Raw genomic sequence first — 15,787 nt, forward strand, 5'->3', positions numbered from 1 at the left:
GATATGAACATTGATAGTTGTTCTATCTACCTGGTGAATTGACCATTTTATTATTATAGAATGTCCTTTTGGACTCTGATTATATGTTTTGAATTAAAGTCTGTTTTGTCTGATAAGAATATGGCCACTTATGCTCTCTTTCACTTACCATTTGCATGGAATATATTTTTCCAGCCTTTTACTTTCAGTCTATGTATTTTCTTAAATCTAAAGTGAATTGCTTAATTATATATAGCTCCCATTTAGAATTTTGTTTGTTAACTTGGCTAGAAGGTGCATGTGCTCACTGGAGAGAGAAAGGGAGAGAGGCAGAGAAGCACCTGCCCATGTGAGATGATCACTACAATCCCTTCTCCAATTCTTCCTCCTTTTCAGATTTTGGACACACACAGGCATGCACCCTGCATGTGCAGGACTAAATAACTATATAAATATAATTATGTAATATCACACAATTGATCATGTGAGATCCAGCTGTCTCAGCCACCATGCTATCTTAAATGTTTTAATCCATTCAACCACACTATGACTTTCAGAAATTTAGTCCATTTATTTTTAAAGTAAATATTGATACTGAAAGATGTATTATTGCCATTTTATTAATTCTTTTCTTTCTGCTTTTTTGTTTGTTATAGCTCTCTTTTTTCTTGTTTATTTTTGTTGTTTTTGTTTGTTTGTTTATTTGTTTTTTGGTTTGTTTCTTTGCTATAGGGCATGAGTGCTCACAGGAGAAATATATATAGAGAGAGAAAGATGGAGGGAAAGTGAGAAATTGCCCCCTAGGGTGGAGGGTGTCACTGTAATTCCTTCTTCTCCATTCTCCTCTCAGATATTGGACATGTTCACACATGTACCCAATGTGTTTTTCATGTCCCCCAGGTTTAGGGCTCAAAGTGCTCTGTTGACCATGTGGGATCCAGTCATCTCACTCTTAACCTCTGTGCCACCTGTTGGTCCTGATTTTCTTTTTTCCATACTAACGTGCTTTTGTTATTCTCTCATCTATATCTTTTCATGTATTTTCTATAGTTATTTGGTGGTTACTATAAAACTTATGTAAAACATCTCTTAGTTATAACGGTCTATGTTAAGTTGGTAATTAAATAATCTCAGTGAAATATAAAATATCTTTCTTTTTCTTTTCCTTTCATATCTCTATTACTCATCTCATAGTTTGCATCTTTTTATATGATGTGCCCACTCACATATTTTATATTTCTGTTATTTATTACAGTTCTGATTATAAACTGTTATAAGTGATTTAAAAGTAATACAGCATCACTATTACATAATTTTGTATTTTTTATACAATTGTATTTATCAGCAAGTATTATTTATTTATTTATTTTTTTTTTTAGATTTTTCTCATAGAATGCATGCACTCACTAGACACAGAGAGAGAGAAAGTGAGAAATTACCCCCAGAAGGAATGGCCATGCCACAATCTTTTCTCTTTTATTTTCCCCTCAAGTTTCTGGGCACATTTGCACATGAACCTACATGATTTTCAAGCTGCTGGGTCCAGTCAAATTGCAGTCAGCCATGTTGGAGTTTAGTGCCTTAATCATCATGTCACCTGCTGACCTTTCTTTTATATACTTTTATTTTGATGTTTACTATTTTTTATTTCAACTTGAAGGACTCTATTTTGCATTTTTTGGTAAGAAAGGAAGGACTTTGATAAATTCTCTCAGCTTTTATTTGAGAAGGTCATTAATTATTTCTTCTATAATTTTAATGAAAATTTTACCAGATATATTATTTGTGGTTGACAGTTTTTTTCTTTTGTTTTTCTTCTATCACTTTTTCTTTAAAACAATGTCTAACTATATTGTCCAGACCAGCTTTGGGCACAATATTCTCCCAGCTCAGCCTTCCCATATTGTTGAGATTACACGTATATGCCACCCTTGCCCATCCTTTAGGTTGGGACAAGAATCAAATCTAGGCCTATCAAGTGGTTCTAATCTGTGCAGCACCGTATCTTAGGAGAACATGCTACCATGGCTGAGCTTTCTAGCCATTTGAATACATGATCTTACTATCTTCTGACCCGTACTATTACTGCTGAGATAATGACTGATAATCTAGTCATTCATCATTCTTTATTTTTCATTTTAATCCTCTAAATGAGTGTGAAATTATGCCTTTGAATTGGCTGAACGTTTCTTCTATTTGATTGGTCTTGCTATTGATTTCCTCTGGTGAATATTTTATTTCAATTAGTGCATTCTGAGCACCTAAATTTATGTGCATTTTTCATACACATTTTCTATCTCTGTTGAAATTCTCATTTGGTTATGCATTATTTTTCTGAGCTATTTGAGCAACTTTATGATGGCTATTTTGAATTCTTTGTCAAGTAATTAATATAACTCCATTTTATTGGGGAGGACTTCTTGAGATATAATTTACCCTTTGTTTGAGTTATTTTCTTTTTAATTGTCTTGGAACTTTGTGTTGATATCCACAGATTTGAAAAACAGCCATCTTTCCTGTTCTTTATAAACTGACTTCCTATAGGTAAAGAACATCACCAATAGGCTCTTCCAGAGAGACTAGGAGATTCACAAACTTTTTATGAAGATGTATTTTCTTTGAATTTTTACATGTAGTCTCTAATTTGACAATTGTGTCAACTTTTTCAGTAACTTGTAATCTCTTTCTCTAGTGTCTGTCTGCTATACAGCATCACTAGATATTATTTTTAATTAACTATTCAAAACACTTGTTTTTATTCATGATAGAGAACATGTGCAAAAATACAAGAGTGAAAAGTGCTCTCCAGTCTAGGTCATGCTGCAATCCCCTTCTTCCTGTCCTCCCTATTACAAGGAGCCTAGGCATGTGAACATTCACTCATCCTGTTCTCAGGCTAGACGGGCTGGGAGCTGAAACCGCAGTCAAGCATGTGGACTCTCACTCTATAGTTTGGATCTACATATCTGGATACCAACTGTACCACAAGGACTGTTATCAAGATAACTTTATGATGATTTTCCAAATTTTTATTCATTTCAGTGCCATTGACAAATGTAAAATAGCTGATTTTTATTTGAGAAGGTTTTTACTACAGTGCTTATCTATCTATCTAATTTTATATAAATTTATTCAATATTTCTTCTGTTTTCTTCTTTTCTTTTGTTTTTAAATTTGCTAGAGTACATGGGTACTAACGAGAGAGAGAGAGAGAGAAACAGAGAGTGAGAAAAGGAAAGTGAAACAGGACATGAAAGCATCCCTCAGGGAGATGGCCACACCACATTTCTTTCCTCCTTCACATTCCTCTCATGACTTTGGACACACATACATATGTGTCTGGTGTGTTTTCCAAGCTGGTAGGTCTAGAATTCAAACCACGAAGTCACCCATGTGAGGTCCTGCTGCCTTAACCAACATGCTGGTGGCTGGCCCTCAATACCTCTTCTTAATTAATCTATAATCCTTTGCTTAATATAATCCTTTAATAAGATAAAAAGACTATACTTTTTATTTCATTCTTTGATCTTTTCTTATGCTAGTAACTCTCTTATAAAATTATTTTGTGCTATCATATATTTAATATTTATTAGAGCTAGTCCTAATCCCTTGTCTTTGCTTTCTTTTTCTTTTTTGCTTATCTATATTTCTACATGAACTGGCCTGAGATAACCTAACACTCATCTGTGTATTCTCCCTACATTATTCACAGAATCTCAATTCTGCTAATCCACAAATAAATGCTTCTCCGATTAATGCAGCTTTATCTTAGGAGTTTGAAGTTATCTGTGAAGAATTCATCTTACTTATTTCCCAGTTACATTTTTCTCTAGAAGTAGAATATTTTCATTCATAGAAGACATTTCTTTATTCAGAATTCCTAATACTCTATTTAGGAGAATATTTTTGTGACTTTTTACTACATGATAGATTTTGTGCCTGATTATTAGCAACGTAGTTTCCTCTGTGTGTGTATGTTTGCATGTACACAAAATGACTAGATTTTGATATGATAAAATATCTCTTTTCTCAGAGAAATTATTCTATACTAGGGTCCTAATAGTTCAAGAAAACAAAGTATATATCACTGAGTGTACAAATTTACATAAATGGCAATTGTTAAATGCTTATATTAATCTTTTGGAATAAATAAGTTTCACCTTCACCTCAGTATTAAGCAAAATATAAATCCAGGCAAACTAAGTTCAAGTGAAGTATGTCTAGAAATCTTATGATGTGATAATTACTGAAAATGTATACAGTAATACAGTGGCATGAGTGCTTATAAAAAGTATAAACTACTTTGAAAATGGTTTTATAGGCAAGCTAGAGCTGTGGTATTTGAGCCAGCTTGATCCCACATGGCTGGCTGTGAGGTGAGAGTTCCAGACCCAGTAGTTTGGGAAGCATGCCAGGTGTCAGTGACTACATGCACAAAATCCATAAAAAGGAGAGAGACATGAGGAGAAGGGATTGCAGCATGGCCATCCACTGTGGCGATGCTTTCTAACTCTCCTTTCTTTCTGTCTCTCTCTGGTGAGTGCACAGGCCCTCTACCAAATAAGGAAAAACAATTTAAAAATAGTTTTTGGGTGACCTAAAAAGTAATAACACTTTTATAAAAAAAATAAATTTAAAAGACCAGCCAGTGGTTGGTGTACACCTGCAGTATCTGCTGGGAAGCTGAGGCAGGAGGATCAGGACTGTAAGACCATGTCTTAATACAATAATAGTGGGAACCAGCAGTTAGCATAATGGCTATGTCGCTGGACTCCCACATAGTCGACCTTAGTTCGCGTCCCGGACCCAGTGGCTTAGAACTCATGCTAGCTGCATATGCGTGTGTGTCCAAGATCCCGAGAGGAGAATGGAGGAGAAGGGATTGCGGCGTGACCATCCCCCCTGGGGGGTGATTTCTCGCTTTCTGTCTCTAAGCCTCTCTCTGTCTGTCTGGCGAGCGCACATGCCCTGTAGCAAAAATCTCTCCCCCCAAAAAAGAAAAAAAAAAAAAAACAATAATAGTAATATTGAAAGCTATAGATCAAGGATTTAAAAGAAAAAAATTCTAAGGACCAGTGATGGCATAATGGTTACATCACTTTACTATGACATAGTTGACCACAGTTCGAGTCCTGGACCCAGGTGAAAAACTCACACCAGGTGCATGTCCATGCATGCCCCAAATCCCAAGAAGATAATGGAGGAGAAGGGATTGTGGCATGGCCATAACCCCTGGAGGGGGTGATTTCTCGCTTTCTGTCTCTTTATTTCTCAAGCTAGTCTGTGCACCCTATAGCAAAAATCTCTCTAGAAAAAATTCTATATCCTAGTTATGTAATAACTATTTCACCTCTTTTCACTAAAATGATGAAACAAAGCAGGTCTCAGAAAATGCCTATAGTCACATAGGAGCACAAAGCTGCCACTTCTAAGGTCAGTGCATTTTACAACAAGTGTCAAAATTCAGAAAACATTATTGTTCAAAACTGGTACCTCATCTCTTCCCCTGCCTTGTCTGTTTTATTTTCTTCCTTGTTTCCATCAGTGCCTGCACTGCATGAATGATTATAATGTCACTAACCGCATATTTTTTTATTTTCTTTAGGCTGTCATTTCTTAGAAATATTTCCCAAAGAGGAGAATGACCCTTTCAATGATCATTTGTGTGGATAAGTTGCTATTCATTCTGCAAAACAGAGTACAGTCGCTGGTGAGTAGTGGGTGCTCAATTAGTGTTTGTATCATTTAAATGGGTGAGCTTGAATTTCATTCATTTATGTTCATAGAGTATGAATGATATACACAATTAGAGGTACTTAAATATATTACATATTATATATCAAGTACTGCATTTCACTCTTCCTGAGAAGTATTTTACAGATTTTTTAAAAAATATTTTATTCACTTATTTATATATGAGAGAGACCGAGATTAGAGAATGAGGCACTCCCGAACGGTCCTTCATGCCAAAATCGAGCTCCAGCTCAGCCAGCCCTGATCACAGGCACGCATGCATATTCTTAGCATCCCAGGTAGGTCCCAGGGTACAAGCTCAGGTCCTTTTCCATATGGTGTAGTTGAGTTACTGCTCCATGACTGCTTGGCTCCTTTATTCACATTTTAACAACACTCAAGTAACTTTACATCACAAAATCAGTGTAATAGAAGCTATTGGGCTACATATTTTTAATTGGAAACTGCTTAAAAATATATAAATGTATGGTGCATTTTATAATGTGTGCCATCTTTCCATTTCTGGCAGGTAATCCTCTTTATAGAAAATAGAAACTTGTTTATATATTTAGATGTGTGTTTAATTTATTGTGGCAATAATGAACTGGAAGACGGATGATTTAGGAGAGTAAACTTGGTAGACTGGCCCTGCCTGAAGGCAGTGTCAAGGAGAGAATGGCAGGTGGTTGACCAGACCATTTGGTACCTGTCAGGTACATGTTGGCATCTGTCAGGGAATATACTATAGAAAATGGAGGATGGAATCCTGGTTCTATTGTTTAGCATTCTTCTGCTCCTATAAATAAAATGTTTTTGTTTTTGTTTTTGTTTCCCCATAGTTGTTAAGCGAAATCAAAGTGACCACACATCTTGGTTAATTGGGTAAACATTTGTGTGTGTGTGTGCTAGAACCATTTTAATATAATTACTCCTATCTGCCAAATCCAGGAAGAAAAGGTTTATGCATATATAACTTTTCTAGTTAACACATGCAAGCATAAATGACAAAGATCTCAGTTTAAAAATTCATCAGGGTCAGAGCAATTGACCATGTCTCTTCACTGCTAGGTTTACAAACAGTAAATTACAGATGAATTAGAGTCCTTCAGTTTCTCTTTTCTCACTCTCCTTGTCCAGAGACATTTTGTTGTACATTTTTAGTGCAACTCACGTTCAGTCAAAGGTTATCTTTTTACATCAGTGTTTAGTTGCTCTGAATATTGCTTATAATTATAACCTATTTAATCACAGAAGAACCCCTGCAGAGGTGAGTTCAAGGTTGCATACAATAACAGGAGATCACAGTTTTTAAATCCAGTATAGATTAAAAACCACAGATGTGCCATTTATATGAGAAACACACTGATTGTCTCTTACACTACATATTGACTCCTTATGAACATTATTGTTTAATAATGCTTAATAATGGTATTTTCTAAGACAATCAGTCTCACAGTTCACCCAACCTTGAAAAGTTTTCAGTGCCAAAGTTTCCAGTTGGTTATGACATGAATGAGCTTGAGACACTGCTCATTCCTAAGATTCAACCAATGATTTGCTAAAACATTGGAACACCACTGCTTAAGAAAGCTATATGTTCCTACCTTCCTTCATGATTCAGTTTCATTTGATTTTGTTTATTTTTGGTAGCATTTTTTGGTATGTGACTTTTGATCACTTTGCAAATCAGGAAGACCAATGATCTGTAACAACGATGGGATCTTAAATGGATTGGTTTGTCCGTTTCAGGTTGCTGGTTGGTAGGCCTCTCTAAGGCCCTTTCTCTTGCCATTGGGCCTCCTGGAACTTTGATCAGAGATGACTCTTGAGCATCATCTCATCTACCTCTTTTAACCAATGCCTGGTTAAAACTGGAATGTCCAGCTCAGTGTATTTGAAAATCACTCCCTCCCCGCTGCAAAAAAAAAAAAAAAAAAAAAAAAAAAAAAAAGAGGTCTACAGTTCTTCACAAAATCTCTGATTTCCATGAGGATGTCTGATCTTTAAAATCCAAGCAGCCAGCACGGAAATTACGCCTCCAAGAGGCACAGGAGCACTGCTGCTGGAAACGGTTGGGACTGATATGCTGGGGGGATGGCGTGTGAACTGGCCCCTTGTTCTACTCTCAACTCACTTCCCCAGCCAGAGATGTCTTCTTTTTGGCAGGTCTCACAGTGTTCAGACATCCATTTTGTTGTTACTGTGCTGTTGGTGGCACTTAGCTCTTTGGACTCTTAAACTATACCTGCACTCTGGACTTGAGCAAGTTGATTTTCAATGTCCCCTTTTCCCACATGAAGACATCTGGGTATCAGTTCTTGGCACACAGTGCTTCCAACACATCTAACTGTGCCTGGGTGAACGTTGTCCTCTCACTGTGCTGTTCTCAGAGTGGTGGTGACGGGTTTTCTGGGTATCCCACGGAGGGGTGCAGCAAGTCCTTACCTGAGTGATACTCAGTCCACTGACTCTATAAAGCGTTTGCCTAAGATAAGACATCAGGGGGACCAGCAGATGGTATAATGCATACATAGCTGGACTCCCACGTATACAACCATGGTTCAAATCCCAGATCTAGCAGCTCAAAACTCACGCTGGGTACATGTGTGTGCATGCCCAGAATCCCAAGAGGAGAATGGAGAAGGGATTGTGAGTGGTCATCCCCCCAAAAGATGATTTCTCTCTTTCTGTCTCTCTGTCTTTTTGGTAAGCACACATGCCTTATAGCAAAAAATATCTCTCTAAATAAAAGAAAATATAGATAAGACATCATGGGACCAGAAGATGGCATAATGGTTACATCACTAGACTCCCACATAGTCGACTGTGGTTCATATCTTGGACCCGGCAGCTTAAAATTCACACCAAGCGCATGTGTGTGAGAGCCCCACATCCTGAGGAAAATAGAGGAGAGGGAATTGCAGTGTGGCTGTCCACACTGAGAGGTAATTTTTTCTCACTTTCTATCTGGGAGGTAATTTTTCCCACTCTCTATCTTTCTATCCTGCAAGCACTTGCACTCTGTAACAAGACTCTCTCTACAAAAAAAAAAAAAAAAAAAAGCATAAGACATTATGTCATTTTGTTAAGGTCAGTTAGGGGTGCAAAGTTGGCCCAAATCTTGAAGCCCTTGATTGGCCACAAGTGGATAGGTTCAGAGTCCTCGGTGGGTGGGTTTGAAATGGTGGAACTAACAGCATGGAAAAGAAACAAACAGGTATGTTGCCAGAACCAGCTAGCTAGAGCTGCCACAGCTGTGCCTCCTCATCCTGGAATATCACTGCTGCCACCAAGCCTGGAGGACTCCTTCTCCAGGACAAGACTCCAAACTTTGAGGCCAAAATCACCATCAGCCACATTAATTTCAATGACTTTCTAGAAGACTTATGGGGCATTCTCTTCTCCCGTTCTTGGGACTTTACACCTGTGTGTACCATGGAGCTTGGTAGAGCTGCAGAGCTGGCCCCAGAATTTGCCAATAAGAATGTTAAGTTGATTTCCTTTTCAATACACAGTGTTGAAGACCATCTCACCTGGGCAAGTATAACAATGCTTACGATTGTGATGAACCCACAGTTACCTTTTCCTACCATCAATGACAATAATCGGGACCTGGCAATGCTAATGCTATCGTCCAGCAGAGAAGGACTAAAAAGGAATGTCTGTGAGAGTTCAAGTGGTGTTCATTTTGGACCCTGATAAGAAACTGAAGCTGTCTATTCTCTACCCAGACACCACGCAGGAACTTTGACAAGATTCTCGGGGTAGTCATCTCTCTCCAGCTGCCAGCAGAAAAGAGGGTGGCCAGCCCAGACACGTGGAAGGATGGCAAGTGTGATGGTCCTTCCAACCATCCCTGAAGAGGAAGTCAAACAACTTTTCTCTAAATAAGTCTTCACCAAAGAGCTCCCACCTGGCGAGAAATACCTCTGGTACACTCCCCAGATGTAAAGACCAGCGAGGAGAAGCTTGCTCAGCACAGTGAGCTAGAGGATGCCAGCTGCCAGACATGTCTCCTTGTAACAGTTTCATAAAAATATCTCAAGTGATCACAGCCACAGTCCTTAGGTCCTGAGCTACCAGCTTATTCAATTAAAATGTCACTAAAAGTTTCTTGAGATTCTTGACTCTTGTGCCTTCACCAGAACACTGATCTGTTTATATCTCTCAGCAATCTCTGCTGGCTCTTGCTGAAATACATAATGTATTTATTTATTTATTTATTTATTTATTTGTGATAGGGCACGTGCACTCACCAGAAAGACAGAGACAGAAAGTGACAAATCACCCACCCAGGGGAGATGGCAACTCCACAATCCCTTCTCCTCTGTTCTTCTCTCGGGATCTTGGTAACACACGCACACTTGCCCCGCGTGAGTTTAAGCCACCAGGTCAGGGACTAGATCTGCGATCAACTGGGAGTTCAGAGACATAGCCATTACACCAACTGACTGCTGGTACCTAAATACATTTTATTTCTGAGACTCCTGTCTTGTTGGATCTCTACAGAGTTGTGACCAACTAGGTAGTCTCTGTTGATAGTCAAAAGAGCTTCAGTCCACCATAGAATGACTATCCATGTTTTTAGCTGTTCTAACCAAATCCTCTCTCCATTACCTGTTTTGGAGAGCAACAGATTTTGAGATTCAAATTCTTCTGTAAATACCTAAGCCTATAACCCTGTGTAACCCAGATGTCCTTTAGTATGCAATGTTTTGATCACAGCTGGAAGAAAAAAGTTTTCAATTCTGTACTTTTCCAGATAACTGAAGCTGGAAGAGCAGGAGGAGATATATTTAAATATTTTACTATAAAGAATTCATGGAACATTTCTATCAAAAGGGGGTGGCTATAGAGAAGTCTCCCTTTGTTTGCCAGGAGGTGGACTAGAGGTGTGAGCAGTGCATGTGCATTGAGCCTTTCGCACACAGCACTTACACAGGTCATTCTGCTCTCTGGTGATGAGCACATAAGGGGCATGCCTTGCAAAGACAAGAGATGCTCAGAATATTTTATTATGGACTTGTTCTGCAGTGGCTTGCTGTTCCTTTGAGCTTTGCTTTTTGGGGATCAGCAAATAATAACTTTTGTTAAAACTGGGGGAAAAAAGAAAACAAACAAACAAAGGGGTAGGTTTATTGCTTCAGAGGCAGCAGCTCTTCCATGTTTCACCGCTAACTTTAAAAGAAAATCCAGTAAATATCTTAGCAAGTAATAATGATGGAGATGGGATGATAATAATTATCTATTTACCTAATGCTTCACGGAGGCAAAGAAGACGCTTCTACTCCTTTGCTTATAAGGACATGTTGGTCGACCTTGAAAGGAGATCTGTTCCAAATCTCTTTGGAAAAGAGATTTCAGTCACTTCCCTCTTTTATTCTTGCCTCTATGATTCAGTCCGATTGCCACTGAGTCATTACTTAGTAGACAGGGACTAATTTTATTAGACGTCAAAAATCATTTAAAGCACACTTTATTTATCTCCCTTATGCTTCTTGTTTTTCTTGCTTAATGGATTAAAAAGAATCAGGATCAAGCTGAGATGACATGCTGTCTGTTCCTTCCCGCACATGGGCACTAGTACAGACTGTGCATATCAAGAGTTAGGCAATCGAATCAGGTCCAAACAGGAACTAAACATGGGGACAGAGCATTATCCCCCCCCCCACTTCTACCAAGACCTTATCCTAGGGCCATGGGAACAGACCGGGACCTTCTTACCTGTGGATCAGACATCTTGAGAAGATTGGATACGTTGACAAAGGTGCAGCTTCCAAGCCCAATAGTTGCATGGGATCATGAAAGTACAGTTTGGTGTTCGTCTTACAAGACATTCTCCATTACATTTGGTTCCCTGTCCTTTTCTGTATATTTAAAAATGGAAGAAAATAGAAGGGGTAGGTACACCATAAAAGATTAGTATATTATCATTAAAAACATGTCTTTCTTATTTAGTTCATACTACATCTCTATAAATTAGCCTTTAGGTTTAATGCTATTTATTAGATGTGACCAAAGAGCCTCAGTGATGTCCGGTAATTCACTAAGTTCTGACAGGTGGTAAATAGCAAAGTGAGACTTCAAAACCACGGCCATTCAGACTCTAGAACTGGAGTTCTGACGCTTTATTGAATACAGGCCAGTAAGTTTGGCTCAGTGACTCCAAGAAAGCAGCTGCTAAGTGAAAATCATAGAAGGTTCTCACTGTGATTCAGAAAAGACAACTGCTGCTCCTGCTGCTGTTTCCTTGCTTGCATGTGGGGCCATAGACACCAGCACGGATCTGAAAAAGTTTTCCTTTGATTGCAGCCATCATCTCTATGCGTGGACCGTGGGGTATGGATGGCGAGGTAGCACAGAACAGACATTCTAGGGGCACAGGTGTGTTTCCAGATTGGTCAGGAGGAATCACAGGCACAAAGAAACCTGGACTGAAAGAGATGGATAGCAGATTGCTTCTTACATCCTAGACAGTGGGGCTCCTCCTGTCTTATCTTTAGGTCCTGGCAACTCAGAATGGTTTCCCTGGATACAAGAACTTCCCTGCTTAGAGGGACTGAATCATCAAGTATGTTTGAATTTGTTCAGAGAATCTCAGAAAGGACAAATGCTCCCTGAAAAAATATGAGAGGTTCTATTTTAAGGAAGTGAGCACAGAGTTGATTTTTAAAGCAATATACATGGTCATAGTTTACCTAGTTTTTTTATTGTAGAGTGACCTTAATTTTAGTAAGTAGGAAGTTATACTAACACCGCTGTTGGCTTTAAAAATTATTCGAAACAGATCTTATTAACAAATTATATTGCTTCCTTTCTATCAGAAGCCCAAAATATCGACGTATTCTATGTATTTGTCTTTCTAATAATGAGTGGTTGCAAATCTGGATCTTAAGTACCTACTCCTTAATTCAACAGCTTTGATTTGATTTAGTATTGACTGGAATTTATTCAGGCTGCAATGACTTCCTGGGGAAACTGAAATTTTGAGGTAAGAGATGTAATATTGACAGAGACATCTAGGAGACAACAATACTTAGATGGTTGACAATACTGTGCCCTTTAGTAGCCCTGTAGTCCTTGGTCCCAGTGCATCAGACTGAAACTTGGGAAGAGAGTGCCTAGGAACCAATATCCACTTTTTGAAAAAGGGAGCTAAGTAGAAAAGCTTTTTCTGTTGTGATTCCAGTCGCTCATTTTATTTAGGAAGGGCTTGAACTCCAGTCACGAAATAGAAAACATTTAAAAAAAAAAAGTGAAGTAACTGAGGTTAGAATGGTGCAGCTGGATGTTCAGCAAAGAATTCTACTGCCAACTCAGGCACACAGTTGTCTGTAATTCTCCTGCTATGGGTGGATCTGGAAAACATGTAAACTAGATACTATACTCCATTTGGAATACAACTTGCAAATGTTTCAAAACCTGAGTAATTCTTTTTTTTTTTTTGGAGAGGTTTTTGCTATAGGATGCGTGCGCTTGCCAGACAGACAGAGAGAGATATAGAGACAGAAAGTGAGAAATCACCCCCAGGGGGGATGGTCACGCTGCAATCCCTTCTCCTCCATTCTCCTCTTGGGATCTTGGGCACGCACACACACGCCCCCAGAGTGAGTTTTAAGCCACCAGGTCCGGGACGCGAACCGCGGGCGACTACATGGGAGTCCAGCAACATAGCCATTACAGTAACTGCTGGTCCCAAAGCCTGAGTAACTATTAAAGTATGAAGTGATGCATCAACCTCATGTAGACACTGTATCTGTTATGCTGGGAACAAATGGCTAGTGTCAAAGAAAATGTAGACCTAAGGAATCACACTGCATATCACAACACCTTCTGCTTTGCCCATGCTCTTTTATTTTATGTATCCTTGTAATTGTGAGTGAACATTTTTTTTTTTTGAGGTTTTTTGCTATAGGGCACGCGCACTTGCCAGACAGACAGAGAGAGATATAGAGACAGAAAGTGAGAAATCACCCCCAGGGGGGATGGTCACGCTGCAATCCCTTCTCCTCCATTCTCCTCTCAGAATCTTGGGCATGCACGCACACGCGCCCGGCGTGAGTTTTAAGCCACCGGGTTGGGGACGCAAACCACGGTCGACTACGTGGGAGTCCAGCAACATAGCCATTACGCTAACTGCTGATTCCCGTGAGAGAACTTTGAAACTCTGGAAAGGTGTTTGATTTCTGTGATTTTGACTTGACAGTTTGATGCTTCACGTTAGCTTAAGATTGCATACTGTTACCAGCCGAAGTGAGAACTCAGAAGTTACTCTCATAATGAAGCAGGCATAGCTTTATAATGATTCTATAATCATTTTCTGGTGTATTTTACCTTTATTTCCAGTTTAATTAATAGGCCAGATATATTCCTTACGTTCTACCCCTGCATAATATGACAGAAAAATTATATCTGATTTTTGTACATTATATTATCAGATAATTAAGATTTTAACTAGGTTGTATAATATAAAAAATACAGTCATTTAGTTTGGCATATGTACAGCAAATACTGTATATATCAAAATTACAGATATAAGCATAAAATATTTAATATTATCTAGAAAACTCTAAGCTAACTCTTCCATAACTGTCTACGATAATTTTCTTTCTCATGCTCTCTGCTGTGTTTCCTAGTGCATGCTGGCCTTGTTGTAGTTTTCTTATAGTCATATTCCTACTGTTTACAGGGTCTTCACACCTGAAGAATTCTGCATTTAGAATGGATCCGCTTCTAACCCTGTTTTATTTTGCAATTCAAGTGTCATTTTTTTCTGGAAAACCTTTATGGACTTCCCAAATTACGTGTGAACAGAAGCTGTTTCTGTCAATTTACTTCCATATAATTATGTAACACAATTTCATAGTCCATACTGCCGTTTTATTTACTAAATAATTGACTCCACACATTATTGGCTATCTTCTATTAGAATGAATCACATACTGCTCTAGGATTTGGAAATATACTAGTGAATAAATTAAATAAAATAACTTTATGTGTTTTTCATGACTATATTCATGTTTGTCTTTCTCAATAAATTGTTTCTACTACAGCACTTGGGTCTTTATTTAAATGCAAAATATAGGGTAAGATTTTAGTTATTCTTGCAACCCCAGTACTAAATTAAAAACTGTCTAACAAATTTTCATATTAAATGAATCCAGTATAAATACGTATAATGAAAATAGTTTTGTGATTGACTTAATTATCTTTGTGTAATTTTATTCAAGCGTGCCAGATTTTAATTTTTTTCTTCTGGAAAATTCAGATATGATCATGTACTTTAGTGTTTCTCAAGTTTATTTGAAAAAAAGAAATCTGAAACAAGAAATCACAAGTTATTCTATTGTTTTCATTTCTCAGATTACAAAAGCTATTAAATAAAAGAATATCAAATAAATGGTAAATAGAAGAAAAAAACAGAAAAAACAATATTAAAAACTAAAAATCAATAGAGAAAATCAATAAAAAAATAGTTATTTAAAAGATCAATTAAATTGGGCCAGCAGGTAGGTGGCATGGAGGTTAAGGTGGCTGGAACCCACATGGTTCACTCTGTCCAAGAGTACTCAATCCTGCAGCTTAAAAATAACTCTGGCATGTGAGTATGTGTGTTCTGAAAACCCCAAGGGGAGATTAGAGGAAAAGGGATTGTTATATAACCTTCGCCCTCACTTCCCCACCCTAAGGGTGATTGCTCACCCCCCTCACCAGGTGATTGCACACACCCTATACCCTATAGTAAAAACAAACAAACAAAAATTGTTAAACCCCTGACCAGTCTCATGGACAGTACATAGATAAAGAAACAGAGCCAGCCAGTGACATGAAATTTAGGGTGTCTAGATCTCATTTGGCCAACTGTGTGTTGCAAGTTCTGAACCCAGCAGCTCAAAAAATGCACTAGGTGTATGTGTATGCATAACCAAAATCCAGAAAGGAAAATTGAAGAAGTGATTGCCTTCCTCCATGGACAGTGCTTTCTCCTTTTCCCTCTCTCTCTCATTCTCTCTCTCTCTGTCTCTAGCAAGTATAGTACTCTCTAGCAAATTAAAGAAATAAAGGAACAATGAAA

At 38.2% G+C, this 15,787-nt stretch overlaps 1 pseudogene; it reads left to right on the forward strand.

The window, feature by feature from the left end:
• The first annotated feature begins 8,893 nt into the window (after window positions 1-8,893).
• On the forward strand, window positions 8,894-9,663 carry LOC102481343 (peroxiredoxin-6-like; annotated as a pseudogene).
• Window positions 9,664-15,787: the final 6,124 nt, after the last annotated feature.

Source organism: Tupaia chinensis, unplaced genomic scaffold (genome assembly GCF_000334495.1).
Source record: "Tupaia chinensis unplaced genomic scaffold, TupChi_1.0 Scaffold000658_1, whole genome shotgun sequence".
In the NCBI taxonomy this organism is placed as follows: Eukaryota; Metazoa; Chordata; class Mammalia; order Scandentia; family Tupaiidae; genus Tupaia; species Tupaia belangeri.